Source organism: Watersipora subatra, chromosome 11 (assembly GCF_963576615.1).
Source record: "Watersipora subatra chromosome 11, tzWatSuba1.1, whole genome shotgun sequence".
NCBI lineage: Eukaryota > Metazoa > Bryozoa > Gymnolaemata > Cheilostomatida > Watersiporidae > Watersipora > Watersipora subatra.
The window spans coordinates 30,001-37,500 of NC_088718.1; the positions used below are offsets into that span (position 1 = coordinate 30,001).

General features: G+C 63.2%; 2 non-coding genes across 2 annotated transcripts in view; both read right to left on the reverse strand.

Annotated features, from left to right (window-relative positions):
* LOC137409235 (large subunit ribosomal RNA) overlaps nt 1–1,899 on the reverse strand; it is a 3,769-nt gene extending 1,870 nt beyond the window's left edge. The window contains exon 1 of the ribosomal RNA XR_010980470.1: nt 1–1,899. This exon is cut by the window's left edge and continues 1,870 nt beyond it. This is a non-coding gene — a ribosomal RNA (large subunit ribosomal RNA).
* A 374-nt stretch (nt 1,900–2,273) lies between these two features.
* LOC137409216 (5.8S ribosomal RNA) lies at nt 2,274–2,426 on the reverse strand. Its single transcript, XR_010980452.1, has one exon. It is a non-coding gene; the product is annotated as a 5.8S ribosomal RNA (ribosomal RNA).
* Nucleotides 2,427–7,500: the final 5,074 nt, after the last annotated feature.

Genomic DNA, 7,500 nt, shown 5'->3' on the forward strand with positions numbered 1-7,500 from the left:
CTCCACTTCCAGGTTCGGGAATATTAACCCGATTCCCTTTCGATCGCATCGGGGGTCGACCGCGCGCGAGCGCGTGCCGCGCGTCGCTCTCTCTCTCTCGCGCGTGCTCGGACGATCGCGCGGGCACGCGACGCGTCTCCCCCCGTTCAGAACGGAACTCTCCGATCTCTTAGGGCCGACTGACCCATGTCCAACTGCTGTTCACATGGAACCCTTCTCCACTTCGGTCTACAAAGTTCTCATTTGTATACTTGCTACTACCACCAAGATCTGCACTGAAGGCGGCTCCACGCGTGCTCGCGCACTACGCTTCGACGCCACCGACACGCCCTCCTACTCGTCGGGGCCTGGCATTTCGCACGCGTTGCCCCGACGGCCCGGTATAGGCCGCGCGCTCCAGCGCCATCCATTTTCAGGGCTAGTTGATTCGGCAGGTGAGTTGTTACACACTCCTTAGCGGATTCCGACTTCCATGGCCACCGTCCTGCTGTCTATATCAACCAACACCTTTTGTGGTCTCTCATGAGCGCGCGTCGGGCGCCTTAACCGGGCGTTTGGTTCATCCCACAGCGCCAGTTCTGCTTACCAAAAACGGCCCACTGGGCACTCTCTGTTCGCGCTAAGCTCGCGCGACCCCGCTCGGGAAGGGCCGCGCTTCTTACCCATTTAAAGTTTGAGAATAGGTTGAGGACGTTTCGTCCCCAATGCCTCTAATCATTCGCTTTACCGGATAAAACCATTTATCTCGAGTGCCAGCTATCCTGAGGGAAACTTCGGAGGGAACCAGCTACTAGGCGGTTCGATTAGTCTTTCGCCCCTATGCTCAAGTTTGACGACCGATTTGCACGTCAGGATCGCTGCGAGCCTCCACCAGAGTTTCCTCTGGCTTCGCCCTGCTCAAGCATAGTTCACCACCTTTCGGGTCTGAGCGCGCGCGCTCTCGCGCCGCGGGCACTCGCGTCGAGTCGCCCGCGGGCCGGCGTTGCGCCGACACGCCAGTGCCGGATCGCGCCCGTTTTGCCTTAGCTGCGCCGCTGGGGTTCGCGCGTGAGCCCATCGACTCGCGCGCGCGCTCAACTCCTTGGTCCGTGTTTCAAGACGGGTCGGACGGAGTGCCGGGAACCACACGACTCGGACCCCGGGTGCCGCGTGGCGTCGAGCGGCGCGACAGACGGCGCGCGCGACGACAAACTGCGAGCAGTTCGCCGCCGGCGTCCGCGAGCCCGCCGCCTCGAGCCACTCCCGCGCGGGGAGTGCACCGCAGGCGCTCCTCGCCCGTCGAGTCGGTCAACGCCTCGGTCGGCCTATAACACGACGCGCGAACGCGTCGCCACCTAGCCGCCGGGCTTCCGACGACTCGACGGGCGGTCGTCGCGCTCCGCCGCCGCCAAGTGCACCGATCGGACCGCCCTCCCGAGAGAGCGCGGCCGCTCGGCTGAATGACGACGACGAACTCGCCCGGTTCCGTCCGTTTGCCTCTGAACGGTTTCACGTACTCTTGAACTCTCTTTTCAAAGTTCTTTGCAACTTTCCCTCACGGTACTTGTTCGCTATCGGTCTCGCACTAGGTATTTAGCCTTAGATGGAGCTTACCACCCGCTTTGGGCTGCACTCTCAAGCAACCCGACTCCGCGACGACGACGGGCGTCCGACGCTCGTCCGGCGAGTAGAGGGCTGACACCCGCTCGGGCAGACCCTTTCAGAGATACTCGTGCCGGGAGCGACGGTCGCGAGTCGCCGCCGAAACGCCACATCGCACGGCGACCGAGGGGTCGCGGGCTTCGGCGCTGGGCTTCTCCCCTTTCGCTCGCCGCTACTCGGGGAATCCTAGTTAGTTTCTTTTCCTCCGCTTACTGATATGCTTAAGTTCGGCGGGTAGTCGCGTCCGATCTGAGGTCGTACTAGACGAGTTCGGACGACCGCGAGAGCCGCGCGGGACGAAGAGGGAGCGCGCGGTCTCTCCGTCGCCGCGCGAGCGACGGAGGCGACGGCGATCGCCGCGTCGCGGCCGCGCGGGCTCGTCGAGAACCGACTCGACGAAACCTCGCGCGCCCGACGCGCGTCGCCGTTCGCGCGCGCTACGCCGTAACCTCTTCGTCTCTCTCTCTCTCCGCGCGGTCACGCGTCGTCCGGGCCCGGGCGCGCGCTCCCCTCGGGAGCGAGCGCGCCGGTAGTACGCTTGAGGACGAGGCCGACGCGCGGTCGGCAGCGTCCCAGGGCGTCGCGAGCGGCGCCGACGAGGGCGCGCTCGAGCGACGATGGTCGGCGAATGACGACCCTCAGACGGGCGCGGCCTCGGGATGACCCGAGGCCACAATGTGCGTTCGAGATGCCGATGATCGATGTGTCCTGCAGTTCACATTGCCTAACGCAGCTGGCTGCGCTCTTCATCGACGTGCGAGCCGAGTGATCCACCGCTCAGAGTTGTGCTTCGCGTAGTCGGGGCTACGCTCTCAGTTCGCGTTCGACTCGCTCGGGGCGGCAGGCAGCGCCGCCCGCGCGCGCGAGTCCTCGCCCGGTCCTCGCTTCAGTCCTCGTGTGTGTCAAACCGAGACGAACGAGCGCAGTTCGGTACGGGCGCCTCTCGCGAGCTCGCCGTGCGACGGCGGCTAGCTCGCACGAGGTCTTCGAGCGATAATCGCGGCGCGCGCCGAAACGCGCGACGCGACTTTACCGACCACCCCGGTCCTACGCACCCGTACCTTTCGCGTAACCGTCAATTCCCGCCTCGACGTCGACCGCGAAGTCGACGTCGCGACGCGCCGTCAATTCCCGCCTCGGCGTCGAACGCGAAGTCGACGCCTCGACGCTAACCGTCAATTCCCGCCTCGGCGCCGACCGCGAAGTCGACGCCTCGACGCTAACCGTCAATTCCCGCCTCGGCGCCGACCGCGAAGTCGACGCCTCGACGCTAACCGTCAATTCCCGCCTCGGCGCCGACCGCGAAGTCGACGCCTCGACGCTAACCGTCAATTCCCGCCTCGGCGCCGACCGCGAAGTCGACGCCTCGACGCTAACCGTCAATTCCCGCCTCGGCGTCGAACGCGAAGTCGACGCCTCGACGCTAACCGTCAATTCCCTTTCTCTTCGGGCTCGCGGTCGACGTTCTCGAGCGCGTCGCTTTCGCGAACGCGTTCTCGAACGACGGCCGGATCATCGACAATGATCCTTACGCAGGTTCACCTACGAAAACCTTGTTACGACTTTTACTTCCTAGAAGTGATCAAGTTCGTCTCACTTTCCGCCTCGCGACGCGACGCCCGAGAGCGCCGTGTGCCGCGCGCGGTCCGTGAGCCTCACTAAACCACTCAATCGGTAGTAGCGACGGGCGGTGTGTACAAAGGGCAGGGACAGATTCCCCGCGAGCTGATGACTCGCCAGTACAAGGAATTCCTCGTTCACGGAGAACAATTGCAATCTCCGATCCCTAGCACGTTCGCGGTTCAACGGGTTGCCCACGCCGACCGGCGCGGGAGAAACACGCTGATGCGAACAGTGTAGCGCGCGTGCGGCCCCGAACATCTGAGGGCATCACTGACCTGTTATTGCTCTCCGCTTCACGCGGCTAAAAGCCGCTTGTCCCTCTAAGAAGCGAACGGTCGCCGTCCGTAGTCGGCGCCGTCTATTTAGCAGGCAAGAGTCTCGTTCGTTATCGGAATTAACCAGACAGATCGCTCCACGAACTAAGAACGGCCATGCACCACCAACCACTGAATCGAGAAAGAGCTCTCAACCTGTCTGTCATAACAGTGTTCGGGCCGGGTGAGGTTTCCCGTGTTGAGTCAAATTAAGCCGCAGGCTCCACTCCTGGTGGTGCCCTTCCGTCAATTCCTTTAAGTTTCAGCTTTGCAACCATACTCCCCCCGGAACCCAATGACTTTGGTTTCCCGGGCAATACTGCTGGCGGCAACTTCTGTAGAAGTGCGCCCAATTGCCAGTCGGCAACGTTTACGGTCAGAACTACGGCGGTATCTGATCGCCTTCGCACCTCTGACTTTCGTTCTTGATTAATGAAAACATTCTTGGCAAATGCTTTCGCAGTAGGGCGTCTTCGGACGATCCTTGAATTTCACCTCTCCCGTCCGAGTACGAATGCCCCCGGCAGTCCCTGTTAATCATTGGCTCGCCGACTCTCTAACCAACAAAATGAGTACGAGCCCATTTTCCATCATACCATGCTGAGCTGTTCAAGCTGCTCGCCCCCTCTAAGCGGTTCAATTTCTTCAAGGTGAACGTGCAGCGGCGGCGCGCTCACACGGCGAAGTGCAAGCGACGCGCGCCCTCCGCGCCTGGCTCGGTCGGGCGAGAGCGACCGGTACGGCCGTCCGCCCTCCCGCGTCTGACGCTTCAACTACGAGCTTTTTAAACGCAGCAATATAAATATACGCTGCTAGAGCTGGAATTACCGCGGCTGCTGGCACCAGGCTTGCCCTCTAGTGGATCCTCGTTAAAGGATTTGAAGTGTACTCATTCCGATTACGGCGACGCGTTTGCGCGCCGCATCGGTATTGTTCGTCACTACCTCTCGGTGTCCGAAGTGGGTAATTTGCGTGCCTGCTGCCTTCCTTAGAAGTGGTCGCCGTTTCTCATGCGGCCTCTCCAGAATCGAACCCAGATTCTCTGTTATCCGTTAACGCCACGGTTGGCATAGCACCAACCGTCGTCAGCATGATAGATCAGAAACTCAGTGTAGGCGTCGCCGGCTCGAAGGCCGTGCGATCGGCGGCAATTACTCGGGTGTCGTCCACCGAGGCCCGTCCGGAGACGAGCCGCTGGTTTTCGCCTAATAAGTGCGCCCTTCCCACGCCCGGAGGCGAAGTCGGAGCCTTGTCGCATGTATTAGCACCGGAGTTACCGCACGTTATCCACGGGTGAGTCTGTCCCCAGTGGAGTCATAACCGATTTAATGAGCCGTCCGCAGTCTCGCCGTCTACACGGCTTGTACTTAGACATGCATGGCTTAATCTTTGAGACAAGCATATGATTACTGGCAGGATCAACCAGATAGAGCTCGGTCGACGCGTACGTCGCCGGCGTCGGGCGCGAGGGGTTGCCGGTCCCTCGCGCCCTCTAGCGTCCGTCGCCTCGGTCGACGGACGCGGCAATCTAGGTTCGTGTCTCGAGGCTCGCCGCGCGCCGCCGCCTCGCGAGCGTACGAAGCACACGTCCGCGTCAGACGCGTCCGCGCTTCGTCTCTCCTCGCGAAGCCGCGCGCGACTCTCGCGTCTTACGACTGCCCGTGCGTAAGACGCGCGCGACGACTGTCGGCGCTCGCCGCCTCTAGCGACGAGGCCTCCGCGTCGCGACGCGTCTCGCCGTTCGTGAAAACGGCCGTCGGCGTGTCGCGCGACGATCGTCGTCGATGGTACCCGGCCGCGCGCCTCGATCGCCGGGCTCGACTCGATCGTCGCTAATGTTCACCACCTTTCGCGCGATCACCTCAACGCCGAGCGAGCGTCTCTCGAAGGAGAGGACGCCCCTCGCGACTCGTCAGTCGTACCGCTCGAGCGACGGTTTCGACTGTCCCGACCCTTCGCTCGCCTCGCGAGCACTCGCGGACGGCTTCGGCGCGCGGCGCACTAGGTGCTACTCCGACGCGTCGAGCGGCCAGTCGCTAGTCAGCCAAGGAAATGTCCGAGAAGATCTCGGACGGTTGGGGGCGCTCCCTTATCGCTCGAGTTCCGGAGGGCGGTACCCACTCGCGTACTCGCGTACGCGCCCTCGGATATGGAATCGAACGACCCGCGAAGGCGGGAGCGCGCGGGTACTAGTAGCGCGCGGTAGTTCGCCTCCTGAGAAGACCGACAAGACGAGCAGCCTTCGGCTAGCCGAGCGAGACGGCAACTACTAGTAGTACGCGGGAGCTCGCCTCCTGAGAAGACCGACAAGACGAGCAGCCTTCGGCTAGCCGAGCGAGACGGCGACTACTAGTAGTACGCGGGAGCTCGCCTCCTGAGAAGACCGACAAGACGAGCAGCCTTCGGCTAGCCGAGCGAGACGGCGACTACTAGTAGTACGCGGGAGCTCGCCTCCTGAGAAGACCGACAAGACGAGCAGCCTTCGGCTAGCCGAGCGAGACGGCCTCTACCAGTAGTGCGCGGTAGTCCGCCTCCTGAGAAGACCGACAAGACGAGCAGCCTTCGGCTAGCCGAGCGAGACGGCCTCTACTAGTAGTGCGCGGTAGTCCGCCTCCTGAGAAGGCCGACAAGACGAGCAGCCTTCGGCTAGCCGAGCGAGACGGCCTCTACTAGTAGTGCGCGGTAGTCCGCCTCCTGAGAAGGCCGACAAGACGAGCAGCCTTCGGCTAGCCGAGCGAGACGGCCTCTACTAGTAGTGCGCGGTAGTCCGCCTCCTGAGAAGGCCGACAAGACGAGCAGCCTTCGGCTAGCCGAGCGAGACGGCCTCTACTAGTAGTGCGCGGTAGTCCGCCTCCTGAGAAGGCCGACAAGACGAGCAGCCTTCGGCTAGCCGAGCGAGACGGCCTCTACTAGTAGTGCGCGGTAGTCCGCCTCCTGAGAAGGCCGACAAGACGAGCAGCCTTCGGCTAGCCGAGCGAGACGGCCTCTACTAGTAGTACGCGGGAGCTCGCCTCCTGAGAAGACCGACAAGACGAGCAGCCTTCGGCTAGCCGAGCGAGACGGCCTCTACTAGTAGTGCGCGGTAGTCCGCCTCCTGAGAAGGCCGACAAGACGAGCAGCCTTCGGCTAGCCGAGCGAGACGGCCTCTACTAGTAGTACGCGGTAGCTCGCCTCCTGAGAAGGCCGACAAGACGAGCAGCCTTCGGCTAGCCGAGCGAGACGGCCTCTACTAGTAGTGCGCGGTAGTCCGCCTCCTGAGAAGGCCGACAAGACGAGCAGCCTTCGGCTAGCCGAGCGAGACGGCCTCTACTAGTAGTGCGCGGTAGTCCGCCTCCTGAGAAGACCGACAAGACGAGCAGCCTGCCTGCCTGCCTGCCTGCCTGCCATCGTCTGACTTTGACTTTGCCTGCCTGCCTGCCTGCCTGCCTGCCTGCCTGCCTGCCTGCCTGCCTGCCTGCCATCGTCTGACTTTGACTTTGCCTGCCTGCCTGCCTGCCTGCCTGCCTGCCTGCCTGCCTGCCTGCCTGCCTGCCTGCCTGCCTGCCTGCCTGCCTGCCTGCCTGCCTGCCATCGTCTGACTTTGACTTTGCCTGCCTGCCTGCCTGCCTGCCTGCCTGCCTGCCTGCCTGCCTGCCTGCCTGCCATCGTCTGACTTTGACTTTGCCTGCCTGCCTGCCTGCCTGCCTGCCTGCCTGCCTGCCTGCCTGCCTGCCTGCCTGCCTGCCTGCCTGCCTGCCTGCCTGCCTGCCTGCCTGCCTGCCTGCCTGCCTGCCTGCCTGCCTGCCTGCCTGCCTGCCTGCCTGCCTGCCTGCCTGCCTGCCTGCCTGCCTGCCTGCCTGCCTGCCTGCCTGCCTGCCTGCCTGCCATCGTCTGACTTTGACTTTGCCTGCCTGCCTGCCTGCCTGCCTGCCTGCCTGCCTGC